This window comes from Petromyzon marinus, chromosome 25, assembly GCF_048934315.1.
Source record: "Petromyzon marinus isolate PM22_M1 ecotype Great Lakes invasive population chromosome 25, UKy_Petmar_22M1.pri1.0, whole genome shotgun sequence".
NCBI classification, from domain to species: domain Eukaryota; kingdom Metazoa; phylum Chordata; class Hyperoartia; order Petromyzontiformes; family Petromyzontidae; genus Petromyzon; species Petromyzon marinus.
In genome coordinates this window covers 11,750,001-11,765,924 of record NC_133691.1, presented here as the reverse complement: position 1 = coordinate 11,765,924, position 15,924 = coordinate 11,750,001, and the positions used below count along the sequence as shown (strand labels likewise).

Sequence of the window (15,924 nt, the reverse complement as noted above, 5' to 3'; positions counted from 1 at the left end):
TGTATATATAAGTAAATAGTTTAGTCCTTATATTCTTAGCTCTTTCGGTAAAGTCACGTTGAAGGGAAACAATAAAATAATAAAATATATATAAAACAATAAAAATTCTCACGACGTTTCGACCATAACACAAACGGTCGTCATCAGGTGTGTCGGTTTGCATCAATTTATTTATTTTTAAGCAGTGTATTTATTTATAAAACGTCAGCGCCACGCGCAGCGATTTGGTAGTTTGTTTAGAAGGACGAGTCCATCTATGTTCTGAAAAGAGGAGGGGGGAGACGAAAAATTTATGTATGCTGTCTGAAAGCCACCGTAAGCGTGAACAATCAATTAAGACCTGAAATGGTTTATCAAATCCTTCCAATGATTGCTAAGCCAGAATCCATCTTCTCGGTTGAAATTGTCTCTGTGCTTGTATATGTGGATAGCCTCATGAACGAATCTCTCATGGTAGCCAGATGGCTTACAAAGAACCTCTGTCTTGGAGAAGTCAATGTCATGTGAGCCTACTTAATTATAACAATGATCTGCCACGGCTGAGGTGTTGGTCCTACCATGTTTAAGATCTGCTTTGTGTTCACGAATGCGGTCCGAGACATGGCGTTTGGTTTATCCAATGTAACTACTACCACAGAGGCAACTTAGTTTGTCTACAAACTACCACAGAGGCAACTTAGTTTGTCTACAAACTAAGTTGCCTCTGTGGTAGTAGTTACATTGGAGAAACCAAACGCCATGTCTCGGACCGCATTCATGAACACAAAGCAGATCTTAAACACGGTAGGACCAACACCTCGGCCGTGGCAGATCATTGTTATAATTCAGTAGGCTCACATGACATTGACTTCTCCAAGACAGAGGTTCTTTGTAAGCCATCTGGCTACCATGAGAGATTAGTTCATGAGGCTATCCACATATACAAGCACAGAGACAATTTCAACCGAGAAGATGGATTCTGGCTTAGCAATCATTGGAAGGATTTGATAAACCATTTCAGGTCTTAATTGATTGTTCACTCTTACGGTGGCGTTCAGACAGCATACATTAATTTTTCGTCTCCCCCCTCCTCTTTTCAGAACATAGATGGACTCGTCCTTCTAAATAAACTGTCAAATCGCTGCGCGTGGCGCTGACGTTTTTTTTCTATAAATAAAAAAAACGCTTAAAAATAAATAATTAAATGCGAACCGACACTTCTTTCAAATGTTTCTTGCCGTTGGTTTTTCACACCTGATGACGAACCGTTTGTGTTATGGTCGAAACGTCGTGATAATTTTTATTGTTTTATATATATATTTTACTTTTTTATTGTTTCCCTTCAACGTGACTTTACCGAAAGAGCTAAGAATATGAATTACTGCAGTCACGAAAGCTTTAAATCAAAGTTTAGTCCTTATTCAGCGTCTACTCGGCGCGTCTTGGCTTGTCTCTTGTATTCATTAAATGGAGCTTCTCTCCTGTCACTGTCCAGCAATAGTCTGCATGCATTGATGGGCTCCAATTGCCCTGAGAGCGTTCCTCCATTGTCGCAATGTCCTCGTGACATCGCTCACCATGCTCGTCGCTCGCTGCTCCGCAGTTCGGTGGAAAAAAATCTCGATGAGAGTGCAAAAAATATATCTTTAGTGACATGCTGCAACCAAGGCTTTTGTATACCTTGAGGAGGTTTTCCACCAACTCCCTGTAGTTGTCTGCGTTGTTGTTTCCGAGAAAATGTGTTGCCGCTAATTGAAAGGCTTTCCATGCCGTCTTTTCCTTACCACGCAGTGCGCTGTCAAATGCATCATCTCGAAGAAGTTCAAAAAATCTGAGGACCAACAAAGAACACCTTCCTTTATCTTAGCTTCACTTAACCTTGGAAAATTTTCCACGGAGGTACTTGAAAGCCGCTGGTGTTTTGTCCGTGGCTTTGACAAAGTTCTTCATCAGACCCAGCTTGATGTGTAAGGGTGGTAACACAATCTTCCTTGATTCAACAAGTGGTTGATGCTGAACACTTTTCCTCCCAGGCTCCAACCACTGTCGGAGTGGCCAATCTACCTTGATGTAGTGGGAATCTCTCGTACGACTATCCCATTCTCAGAGAAAACAGCAGCAGTACTTCATGTATCCAGTCTGCAGACCAAGCAAGGGAGCAACAACCTTCCAATCGCCACAAAGCTGCCACTGATGTTCGTCATAGTTTATGCACCTCAAAAGTTGTTTCATGTTGTCATAGGTTTCCTTCATATGGACTGCATGATCAACTGGAATTGATGGAAAAACATTGCCATTCTGCAGTAAAACAACTTTAAGACGATTAATCAATGAACAGTCTCCACTCATCTGGATCATGAACGATGTTGAGGGCTCCTATCACACCATCGATGTTGTTGCAGGCTATAAGATCACCTTCCTTGAAAAAGAATGGGACAAGATCCTTTTGACGGTCACAGAACATGGAAACCCTAACATCACCTGCCAGGAGATTCCACTGCTGCAGTCTGGAGCCCAACAGCTCTGACTTAATCTTGGGTAGTTCCAAATCCCTGACAAGGTCTTTCAGTTCACCTTGTGTTATGAGGTGTGGTTCAGAGGAGGACGATGGAAGAAAATCTGGGTCATGTGACCTTGATGGTTCAGGACCAGAAGTTTCATCCTCTTCCTCGTCTGACTCAAGTGAGAATGATTCTGGTGCATCAGGAACCGGCAGTTCTTCTCCGTGGGGTACAGGGCGTACAGCTGATCGAATGTTGGGATCATGCACAGTCCACTTTTTCTTCTTTGACACACCTTTCTCAACTGGAGGCGCCATGCAGAAGCAACAATTGCTGATATCATCTGTTGGCTCTCTCCAAATCATTGGCACTGCAAAAGGCAATGATTTCCTTTTCCTGTTCAACCACTGGCGACTATTTTGTGATGCAAAAGTCACTTCACAAACATAGCAGAAGTTGTCTGCTTTGTTCACACAAGTACGAGGCATCTCTGCTCACTTTGGCTCAACAGAAATGTGTCCTCTTTGGTTCTTTCGGTAAAGTCACGTAGAAAGAAAATAAATTTAATAATAGAATACGACGTTTCGATTGCGACAGAAGCAACCGTCATCAGACAAAACTAAATTTAAGAGAGAGACAGAACACAGACACGGAGACACACAGACAGACACACAAGCAGAGAGAGAGAGAACACAGAAACACACAGAGAGACACACAACATAGACACACAGAGACCCAATGGCTCTGTGTCGAGGCCTTAAATAGAGAGTAATTCCTGCAGTCACGAAAGCTTCAGATCAAGTTAGAAATGTGTCCCTTTGCAAAATTAAACAATGACAAATAAGAGAGTACGACACTGTATGATTTCTAGAGCTGATATAGGGCAATGTGTTCAGCAGAGGGATGTAAGGTTAGTTATGATTGCATCACCCATGACTTCTAGGAATAACATGATGCAATTCATATCATGTATGATGCAATACCAGGTTCAGATTGCATCATTCATCGTTTTGCTCAAAAAGCAAGTACTGTCCAAACCCAGTCATAGATTTATTCATAGATCCAGTCAAAGATGTATTTTAGTCATTTCTGGTTCAAATTGAAATCCCTTCCCTTTATAACTCACTTATCCTCCGCCATTCCCAAGTCAAGGGTCGTATATACTGACCCAGTCGCATATCTTTAAAACTAGAGGCAATCAACAATTTTAAGCATCATTTTCATTCTTAGTGACTCAGAATTAATAAAGTTGAACTACATTTATTTCCGAAGCATTTTGGCTGTAGACCAGTGTTATTATATATCAGCTTGGGAAAAACAGACGTTGGGAGGTGGGAATTCCAAAGTGGAGCCGTGCGAGTGAAGAATCAGAAAGAGAACCGTTGTGACCTGCGGTGGTGGTGGTGGTGAGAGGGTGGGTCAGTGGGTGGATGAGTGAGTGGGTGAATGTGTGGGTGAGTGTGAGTGGATGAGTGTGTGAGTGAGTGAGTGGGTGAGTAAAGTTACGTTTGTTTGTGTAACCAGCTGAGAACTCAAGAAACCAGGATGAGTCTCATTGGCAAGCGTGTCCTGGGTGAGTGAGTGGGTGAATCAATGAGTGAGTGGCTGAGTGGGTAAGTGAGTGGGTGAGCGGGTGATTGAGTGGCTGAGTGGGTGAGTGCTTGAGTGAGTGGGTGGGTGAATCAATGAGCGAGTGGCTGAGTGCGAGAGCGAGTGGGTGAATCCGTGAGTGAGTGGCTGAGTGGGTGAGTGAGTGGTTGAATCAATTAGTGCGTGGCTGAGTGGGTGGGTGAGTGGGTGAATCAATGGGTGAGTATCTGAGTGGGTGAGTGAGTGGGTGAGCGGGTGAGTGAGTGGCTGAGTCAGTGTCTGAGTGGGTGAGTGAATGTCTGAGTGAGTGAGTTAGTGGGTGAATCAATGAGCGAGTGCGTGTGTTGTTACGGTGGTTGGACACTGTACGGTTGAGAAATCTAAACACGGGAGGAGCAATCCATGAGTGGAGTTCATGGTAACAGTCAGCATGGTAGTAGCGATATAAGAGTAAGTGGGTGAGTGAGTGATTGAGTGGGTGAGTGAATGAGTGAGTGGGTGAGTGAGCGGATGGGTGGTTGAGCGAGTAAGTGGGTGGATGGTGAGCGGGTGGGTGGGTGAGTGAGTGGGTGTTTGAGTGAATGAGTGACAGGGTGAGTAAGTGTACTGTGACCCCAAGTGTGGTGGCTAAACACAATATGGGTTGCTGGTTTAATGATGAGTGAACTCTAAGGGAGGCTAGGACGGGGTTGAGATTATCACTCGCCAGTAAGTTTAGCCATGGCCGGGAATCGAACTTAGACAGCTGGGTGGAGAGAGAAGTCGCTAACCACTGTGGTACCGCTCCGGCCTAGTGTGTGTGTGATCTTATGCAGGGTGGCCCAAAAGTCAGGAGACATGAGGTTATTGAACGTATTTTAACACCAGCATTAACACGTTTTAATAGTTTGTTTCTTCCTTTTCAGATGATGATATATTTGTTTCAATGGAAACAAATATGTCGAAATACGAACGAGTTGAATTCGCTTGCTATGAATGCTAAAGAAGACATCTACTTTTTAAAGTCCTAAATTCATTTACAAAGATAATTCGTGCACGCGTTCATGTGAACGGAAGTCAGTTTTTGACATGTGTTACGATAAATGTAATAACCCGATGTGACTTGTTCAAGTGACGAAATTAACCCAATATGTCCTGACTTTGGGGTCCACCCGTCCATAACAGAGGTGTCCTCTATCTCTGCAGGAGCTCCTCGCTGGGTCTCACATTACGTGGCGGTGCTTGCGCAGTCGCCCTCTCATACTGTGCATGAATGACTCAGAATCGTTATTGTATACTCGAGGAATCCGATGAGCTATGAAGCTCTTTCCCACCGATGTCAACCGGAGTATCCGGAGAAAACCTCGCCACGCGTCGGAGGGCATAATGCTCCAAGGTCCGCACAGATGGGTTCATGAACCCATAGCGCGTTCCGCATCCCACGCATTACATTTACGATTAGCAAGGTTGGCTACATACGGTGTGAAAGAAGTTCAACATACATGCACACACACATACATAGACACAACCAATCTCCCACCCAGTCAACTTCCCCCCCCCCCCTCCAACTCCCTCCTTCCCCCTCTCTCCCTTTATCCGTAACACCACCACCACCACCACTTTCTCTTTCTCTCTTTATTTTCTTTACGATCAGAGGAAACAAGAAGATGCTCGGTGTAGTCGGCCATTTGCTTCGTTCATCATTTCGGTTTTTTAGTTTTTTGAATGCTTTTCTTTATGTGCCCCCCCTTTTTAATGAAAGATTTCACAAAAGATGTCACGCTCTGCTCTCCTCCTTCTTACCCCTTCCCTCTCTCTCTCTACCCCCTCTCTCTACCCCCCCCCCTCTACCCCCTCTCTCCCTACTCTATGTCTATAGTCCCCCAATTTTCTATGAAATATTTGTAAAAAAAGAATAACTACGACAAGTGCTGCATCTGCACCCAGCCCTTCTCGCAGTCCTACGGCCTCCGACGGGCAGCTCAGATCTGCACGCAGAGCTCTCTACCGTCATCTGCCACCGAGCACACGGCCTCCTCCAGCGCCCACTGCTCCTTGAAGGCCGGCACGGCGTGGGTCAGCCGCGCACGGCGGAACTCCGGCCACACCCTGGCTCCGACCAGAGCGTGGAAGATGCCCAGGCTGCTGGCTGGACATTGCCCCTCCAGGGCCACCTTCCTCGCCCTGTATATGGCGAGCTTGGCGTAGCCGAAGAGCACGTTGACCAGCCCCTTAAGATGTTGGGGTCCGTCGCCCTTCGGGTATCCAAAGATGAGGACCGTCGGGGAGAAGTGGAGGCTGAACCTTAGGAGAATGTTTCTCAGGACCTTGAACAGCGAGTCCAGGCTCTTGCACTCCACGTATTGGTGCGGCACCGTCTCCACTTTCTCTCTCTCTCTCCGCACTCTCTGCCAACCCTCTCCCCGCTCCAATTATCCTGCTCTCATTTCGTCTCGCTCTCCCCTTCGCTTTCTCTCTCGCTCTCTCTCTCTCACACTCTCTGTCCCTCTGCTTCCCTTTTCTCTACACGAACCTCTCTTCCCCGCTCTCCCTTTAGCTCTCCCTCCCTCCAGGGCAATCGCCCTCCTCTCCCTCTCCTCGAGAGAGAAACATCTCTCGTATGCGCCCGCAGGACTTGACTCTGCTCAATTGAAGCATCCCGTAAATAACCAAATAAACACCATCCCAGGCACAGAGCGAAAGGCTCCAGTACACAGACACGCACACACAGACAAAGGTCTCCCGTATAGACTCGCCGGCTGTTGGGGTAAGTGCGGCGAGCAATACTGACCACGTTCCCAACTCGTCACACACACACACAAAGACAAAGGTCCCCCGCATAGCCTTAACATACTGTTGGGGCAAGTGCTGTTAGCGAGTAGCACCTATGAAGGCCGGCAAGGCACGCGAGGGGGTGGGTGGCCAGAACCACGCCCCGGCCGCCTTTGTCTCTCCAGTGGAAATGTTTTTACACATCGGACCAGGTACTCATTTTAGGCTGAGTCGACCGAGGGGAGGCCCAGGACAGGTTCAGATAAAATAATCGTTACTGGATATGACCGTGAGCGGGGAATCGAACTCATGCCCACACATACACGTGCACACACACACGTGCACACACACACACACGTGCACACACACGTGCACACACACACGTGCACACACACACACACGTGCACACACACACATGTGCACACATACACACGTGCACACAAATACCCACACACAAGCGTACACACGTGCACTTAGATGCATGCACAAAGATCAAGATCCCCCGTATAGCCATACCCGACTTTTGGGGCAAGTGCTGTTAGCGAACACCTATGAAGGCTAGCACGGCGCACGAGGGGGTGGGTGACCAACACCACGCCAGATGCATGCACACACAAAGACACGTGCACGCGCATACACGTGCGCACACGCGTGCACACACACACACACACGCATGTGCATATGCTCCCCGGTTCGCGAGCTATTATTATGACGACGCCGCTTCGCCGGGTCGTTGGGTTAGTAGCGCAGCTCCCCTCCACTACCCCCCCCCCACACACGTATACATACACACAGATTTTCACCCCCCCCCCCCACACACACGTACACACACACACAGATTTTCACCCACCCCCCCCACACACACGTACACACACACACACAGATTTTCACCCCCCCCCCCACACACACGTACACACACAAACACAGATTCTCACCCCCCCACACACACACGTACACACAAACACAGATTCTCACCCCCCCACACACACGTACACACACAAACACAGATTCTCACCCCCCCACACACACGTACACACACAAACACAGATTCTCACCCCCCCACACACACGCAAACACAGATTCTCACCCCCCCCCCCCCCCCACACACACACACGTACACACACAAACACAGATTCTCACCCACCACACACACACGTACACACACAAACACAGATTCTCACACCCCCCCACACACACACACGTACACACACAAACAGATTCTCACACACCCCCCACACACACGTACACACACAAACACAGATTCTCACCCCCCACACACACACACGTACACACACAAACAGATTCTCACACACCCCCACACACACACACGTACACACACAAACACAGATTCTCACCCCCACACACACACACGTACACAAACACAGATTCTCACCCCCACACACACAGAGGCGGTGTACACACGCACACACATTGAAATGAAGACAAAACTAAACTATTAAACTGTTGTTTTTTATGTTACCAGGTAAGGCCCACTAAACTTGACTAAGCTGTGACGGTTTTTTTTGCAGAAGCGGCCTCGCCACGGATGATAGCCCAGCGAAGTGGCCTATCACGTGGAAATGTATAGCAGAGAAACACTTTAAATGCGTGATGTTGCTTCTAAATGTGGAGGGGAAAATCGGAGGTCCCGGAGAAAAATCCACGCGACCACGGGGAGAGAGACACCGCAAACAACACATATACAGCAGCAGCAGGCGTCAGAGTCGGGATCCTACCCACGACCTCCTGTATACCAGGCGAGGTAGTTAACATCTCGCTACAGTGGCGCCCAAAGATCCCCCGTTTAGCAATCCAAACTGTTAGGGCAAGTGCTGTTAGCGGCTCGGCACACGGAATCAGAAGAGGAATCCCATGAGCTATGAAGCTCTTTGTCACAGATGTTCAGTCTGGGCATCTGTGATGGGAGTGCAAAGTACAAGAGGGTGGATGGACAGCCAGGAGTAGCGACGTTTTACGCTTCGCGCCAGGCACTCATTTGAGGCTGAGTTGACCTAGGAGAGGCCCAGGGGGGTTCGTAGCGTAGTGCGCCAACCACCGCGCCACTACTCCCATACAGACATACACGCACAAAGACGAAGTTTACCCACATAGCCTCAACAGACTTTTGGGGCAAGTGCTGTAAGCGAGTATACACGTGCACACAAATAAAGACGCGCATAAGCTCTCTCTACCCCACACACGTACACACACACAGATTCTCACCCCCCACACACACGTACACACACACACAGATTCTCACCCCCCCCCCCACACACACGTACACACACACAGATTCTCACCCCCCCCCCACACACACACGTACACACACACAGATTCTCCCACCCCCCCATACACACACGTACACACACACACAGATTCCCCCCCCCCCCCCCCACACACACAGATTCTCACCCCCCCCCCTCCACACACACGTACACACACAGATTATCCCCCCCCCCACACACGTACACACACACACATATTCTCACCCCCCCCCCCCCCCATACACACACGTACACACACACACACACAGATTCCCCCCACACACACAGATTCTCACCCCCCCCCCTCCACACACACGTACACACACAGATTCTCACCCCCCCCACACATACACGTATACACACACACAGATTCTCCCCCCCACACACACACACATACGTACACACACAGATTCTCACCCCCACACACACACACAGATTCTTACCCCCCCCAACACACACACGTACACACACAGATTCTCACCCCCACACACACACAGATTCTCACCCCCCCACACACACACGTACACACACACAGATTCTCACCCCCCCCCCCCCCCCCCCACACACACACAGATTCTCACTCCCACCCACACGTACACACACAAAGATGCATAGAGGTACAACGAGGAGGCACATATACTCGCACAGCTCTCTCTCGCTCTATCTCTCTCTCTGAGCGTGCTGGGAGGAGGCTGCGCCCAGGTGGAACTCCCGGCTCCTCACCTGGCGCAATAGAGGCCTGGTTTTTCATCGTCCAGACCGAGCCCGAGAGAGATTTCATAGATACTCAAACGGTGTACCCCCCCCCTCACTTCATTTCGTTTTTTATTTCCCACTTTATCTTTTAGTTTCTTTTATTTTCAATCCGCTCACCGAGCCTTTCGAGCGCAACCCACCTCGATCGGCTCGTGAGTTAAACAACAACATCGCGCGCAGGTGTGCCGCTGCCGACCAACATCGTGGCGCAGCACGACAGGCTGGAGAATCTCACGCGGAGGAACGCGATCGTCACTTTCCCTCCGCCGGAGATCGCCGTCGAAGCCGTCGCCGCCGCGGTGGCCACGTGCGTGGGCCACGCCGGCGTCCTCGCCGCCCAACGGGAGAACCGCGGTGTCACTGCGTACGTGGCCGAAGAGGGCATGGTGGCGCGCCTCGTGGAGACGGGGCTCGCCATCGGCGGTGAGCTATTCCTGCCGTGCACCCCGCTCTCGACGCCCGCCATCAGGGTGCTACTCTCGGGCGCGCCACCATTCCTAAGGAGCGCCGACATCCAGCGGGACCTGCAGCGGTTCGGCACGGCGGTTTCGCGAATCACAATAATGCCCCTGCGCACGAAAGACCCGAAGTTGGCGCACGTGATGACGCTACAGCGCCACACTTTCATGATCCTGAAAGGCGGCAATACAGAGCTTGATGTAACCCTGAAATACACGATCGAAGGGCACGTATGCACCGTATATGCCTCCACGGCCATGCCGCGGTGCTTCGGGTGTGGTGGCACCGGCCACACCCGGAGAAACTGCCCGGGCAAGAAGAGCGAGAGTGCTGCAAGCGGAGCAGCAGCGAAAACCGCAGCAGCAGCAACGTCAGCAGCAGCAGCACCAGCAGCAGCAGCATCACCAGCAGCAGCAGCTGCCGCAGGCGCAGCAGCAGCAACAACATAAGCAGCAGCAGCCGCAGCAGCAGCAGCAGCGGCAGCAGGAGATCCACGTCGACTCAGCAGCCGACTGCGACGCACCGGCGCTTGAGGGCGATCAAGACGGCTTCACCCGTGTCAAGCCGCGAAAACGAAAGTCCAAGAGCGGCCCCGCAGCAGCGGGACGCGTCGGGCCCCCCCCCCCCCGAAGCGGACGGCGGTCCCCGGCGACAACAGCGAGCCGGACGACCACACGGACGCAGCGACGGAGAGCGACGACGAGCACGAGCCGCGGGACGCGATGGACACCGACGGCGAACCCCACCCGCCGGACGGCGACGAGAGGGCAAAGCGACCGCCGGACCCGGACCCGGCCCCGGCCCCGGCCCCGGCCGCTCCAACAGAGGGGGGGGTGGGGCGGCTGACCGCCGCCAGTGCGCCTGACGGCGCCGCGGCGCCCGAGGATACCCCTCCGCTCGCCCCCTCGCACGACGAGACGACGACAACGACGACGACCGCAGAACCGGAGGAGGAGAGTCGCCCTGGGACGGGCGAGACCCCGGCTCCGTGCGACTCAACGGAGGAGGTGACGGCCGAGGGCCGCGCCGCCACGCACGAGGACACCGACGACGAGGCACAGTCGGGGTCCGACGTCTACGACTCAGCTTCTCCGGAATCAAAAGGGAGACGGACTACACTCCCGACGAGATCCTCCGCTTCCTCCAGTCCACCTACAGAAGGCGGGGGGGTCGACGTCGAGGCCTCCTTCCCCGATGTGGCGGGGTTTTTGAAGACGGCGCAAAAGATCTGCCGAGAACCGGAGAAATTCGGGTTCACCCCCCAGGAACACTACCGCCTGAAGGCGTTGGCGCAAAAGCTGAAGAAGGGGTGCTGCCTCCCTTCCAAAGTGAGCACCGGACGCCAACCCCCGATACCCATCACAATGGCGTCAGGTGTCTGCGTTGCGAGTCTGAATTGTAACAGTGCACGCAGCGACGAGAGATGGCACGGCGTGTGTCGTTTCCGTAATGATCAAAAGGTCGCGGTGGCGCTCCTACAAGAAACACACCTCGACGCCGCTCTGCAGGCGCAACGGCAGCACCTTGTGGGCGGCCAGGCTTTCTTTAGCCACGGGGAGGCCGATAGGGCGGGGGTCGCGATTGTGTGCGGCCCAAAAATCACCCCGGACCGCGTGACCTTTAAGCAGGTAGTGAAGGGGCACCTAATCACGGCGGACTTTGTGCTCGGCGACGCCAGGCTGCGGGTAGTCAACCTGTACGCGCCGAGCACGAGCCGTGAGAGGGGGCTCTTCTTCTCGGGCGCGCTGCGGGACGCCCTAGAGGAAGCCAGCGCGGACGAGGTGCTCGGGGTCGTCGGCGGGGACTTTTATTGCACCCACGACCCGGCTCTCGACCGCAACGGTGTCGAGCCCCACCCGGAGTCTGCGAGGGCGTGGGCCGACGTTGTTAAGAGACAAAACTTACTCGACACGTGGCGCCTGCAACACCCGGCCCAGCGGCAGTACGCGTGGTGCTGGTGCAGCGCGCAAGGGCGGATCAGCCTCGCGCGGCTTGACCGCCTATACGTCAGCGCCAAAGGTGCCAACCTGCTCGGTGAGAGCAGGGTGGTCCCTTCTGGCTTCTCCGATCACCACCTGGTGACCGTCCACCTGCACCTCCCCCTTGTTGGGCAGCGCAGCCCATACTGGCGCCTCAATCTACAACTCCTGTAAAATACAGACTTCCAGGCGGCCTTCAGGGCCTTCTGGAAAGTGTGGGCAAGTAGGAAGGGCGCCTTTGCCTCGCTCCAGCAGTGGTGGGACAACGGGAAGGCGCAAATAGGGGTTCTGTGCCAGCGGTTCCTGAGCCAGCACGCCGCAGCTAGGCGGGAAGAACCCTATAAGGCCTTCGTGGAGCGGAAAATGCAGCATCTGCTGCAGATGGACGCACCGACCAGACTGTTTTTTCCGGCAGCAGAGGCAGCCGTTTACAGGTAACATTATCTCTAGCCTGCAGGCGCCGAGCGGCGAGGTCCAAACGAGCGACGCGGGCGAATCGCCGGGATCGTCAAGGGTTTTTATGAGGCACTAGTCACGGCGGAAAACATCCACGGGGATGCTCTGGGGGAATTATTAGAGGGTATTCCCAGACTGACCCCCCCCAAGATGGAGCAGTTGGAGGGGCCGGTCACCCTCCAAGAGCTCGAGGCCGTGGTGAGCGGCCTCGCTACAGGAAAGGCGCTGGGGATTGATGGCCTCCCGACTGAATTTTTTAGACCTTTTGGGGTGAGCTCGGCCCTGCCCTAGTCGAGGTACTAAATGCGAGCATGGCAAAAGGGGAAATGCCGCAGAGCTGCAGGAGGGCGGTGGTCACCCTGCTGCCCAAAAAGGGGGACCTGTGCTGCGTGAAGAACTGGCGGTCGGTGTCCGTGCTGTGCACGGATTACAAAATAATAGCGAAGGCGCTGGTCAACAGGTTGAAGGGCGTGGCAGGAAACATCGTACAGCCAGAACAAACGTACTGCATCCTGGGACGGACCATCCAGGACAACACAGGGGTGGTCATGGACATGATTGACCTGGCGGCCGCCCACGGAATAGACGCCGGCCTCCTCTTCCTAGACCAGGAGAAGGCGTTCGACCGGGTCAGCCACGAAAACTTATACACGATGCTGAGAGCCTTTGGGGTTGGCGAGGGGTTCCTCGCATACATCAGGCTCCTCTATACGAACGTGTCCAGCCTAGTGAAGTTGAACAACAGGCTCCGTGCCCCCCTGGTAGTCACGAGAGGGGTCCGGCAGGGATGCCCACTCTCAGGGCTGCTGTACACGCTGTGCATCGAACCACTCCTATCAAGGTTAAAGAGGACCCTGTCGGGTTTCAGGATCCTGGGGCCGGAAAACGCGGTAGTCAAAGTCTCGGCGTACGCGGACGACGTGTGTGCAGTAATCAACGACGCGCAGGACATAGCGGCGGTCCACAGGGCGGTCCGCCTCTACGAAAGCGCCTCCTCCGCGGGAGTTAACTGGGTAAAAACGCGAGGCGCTTTGCCTAGGGCCGCAGGGTGCGGTGCGCACCTTGACGCTCCCGGGGGGGGGGGGGGTGGTGTGGGGTACGGAGGGCACAAGGTACCTGGGGGTGTATCTGGGCAACCCGGCCACCGTAGAAAGAAATTGGGGGGAGGTGGCGGAGAAAATTGGAGCAAAACTGAAGGCGTGGGCCAGATTCACTCCCCGGATGGCATACAGGGGACGAGTCCTCATCGTGAACACCCTGGCGGCGGTAATGCTATGGCACAAGGCCAAAGTCCTCCACCCCCCAGACGGGCTGCTGACCAAAGTACAGAAGGCTTTCACCTCCTTCGTATGGCATGGACGACACTGGCAGAGGCCAGGCGGTGGAGGAAGGAGGCCAGGGCCTGGTTAGCGTCGCCAGTGATGGCGTTCAGGCTTCGGGACGCAAAACGCCTGCTGTACGAGCCAGGGGAGCAGCCCTGGAAGATCCTAGCCCTCGGCTTGCTGAGACAGGCCGGGCGGCTGGGGTACGGCCGGGAGCTGTTCCTAACGGACCTGGGGCGGGTCGACCAGACGCCGCTGCCGAGGTTCTACCGCAGTATGCTGGATGCATGGCACAGCCTTGAGTGGGTGAGGGTGCCCGCGGACTATGACGCGAATCTATTTATGTGAGAGCCGCTGTTCGCGAACGATCTCTTTCAGGGTCTGAAAGAAGAACACACACTGGTCCTGCGGTTCGTCGCCGGGGGGGTGAGCAGAGTCAACGACCTCATAGACCCTGGCCGGTGGAGGTGGCGGCCAGCTCGGGCACTCTCGGAGGCGGCCGGGCTGTGCTCCATGCTAGCCGGGGCGAAAGTGCTCCGGGAGGTCCTGCGGATGGCGCAGAAGCTCGGGGTGAGACCGGAGGAGGCCCGCGGCAGGGAGGGACCCCGGGTAACGTTCTCCTGCGCCGCCCCCACCGACCGCGAAGACGGCGGTAAACTGTTAAAGCAGGGGCATTGCGCTGATGGACGTGGGAAAAAGAGAGCTCTACGCCTCCTGCGTGAAGGCGCTACACTTCAAGGACTTAGGGGAACTGCCGGACACAAAGTGGAGGGAGCACTTCGCCACACTGACCAGCTCAGCCCCCCAGTGGCGCGATATGTATCGCCCCCCCACGACTAAGAGGTGCGGCGACCTGCAGTGGAGGCTGGTGCACCGGACCGTGCCCTCGGCCGTGTGGGTCAGCCGGGCCTCGCCGGGAGCCCCGGACACATGCGTGTTCTGCGGACTAAGGGAGGACGACGCCCACCTATTCCTGAAATGCAAGAGGCTCGTCCCGCTTTTTCGGTTTCTAGCACAGACCCTCAGGAGGCTGGGCGCCCCGTTTCATGAGAGCGCGTTTGTGTACGGGGTGACCGGGACGAGGAGCGACAAGCGCGACGTCGCAAACTTTGTGTGCGCTCAAGCTAAACTGGCAATTTACTCCACGAGGAAACGGAGGCTGGAAGGCAACGGTGGTGGCGATGGGGCGCTGGAAATGACGCAGGCACTCGTAAAAGCACGGCTCACGTTAGAGTACATGTACCACAGCCACACCGGGGGGAAAGGTGACTTTCTGGGGAAATGGGGGCGCGCAAAGGACGCACTGTGCACAGTCGTGGCTTCGGATGGACAAAACGCGCTCACCTACACGTTCTGACCCCCCCCCCTCTCCACGCATTTCGCGGTGGTCGTCCGATTGTGCGTGAAGGACACCGGAGTGGTGGTTTTGTATTTGTGATCGTCAAGGATGGGGGCATGTCACTGGTTGCAGACGCTGGCGCCTCCGAGCGTGCGTGATGGACACCGGGTGTGATCGTCAAGGACGGTGGCTTGCCGCGGATGATCGTGGGCGGCGGACACCGGGTGGTTTGTGTTTTGTATTTCGTGATTGTCACGGACGGTGGCATGTCGCTGGTTGCGGACGTGGGCGCTTCCGAGCGACGATAATCGTGCGTGGCGGATACTGCGGTGGCTAGTATTGTGTGATCGTCAAGGACGCATGTGACTCGTGGCGGACACCAGGGTGGCTTGCATTTTTGTGATCGTCAACACAAGAAGATGCTCGGTGTAGTTGGCACTTTGCTCCGTTCATCATTTTTTATGCTTTGCTTTGTGTAAACCCCCCCCCCCCTTTTAAATGAAAGACCCAACAAAATATTTTTTCTTC

At 53.8% G+C, this 15,924-nt stretch overlaps 1 protein-coding gene across 2 annotated transcripts in view; it reads right to left on the bottom strand.

The window, feature by feature from the left end:
• LOC116945736 (copine-4-like) overlaps nucleotides 1-15,924 on the bottom strand; it is a 58,701-nt gene that overhangs the window by 29,371 nt on the left and 13,406 nt on the right. The gene's annotated exons all lie outside the window — the stretch shown is intronic.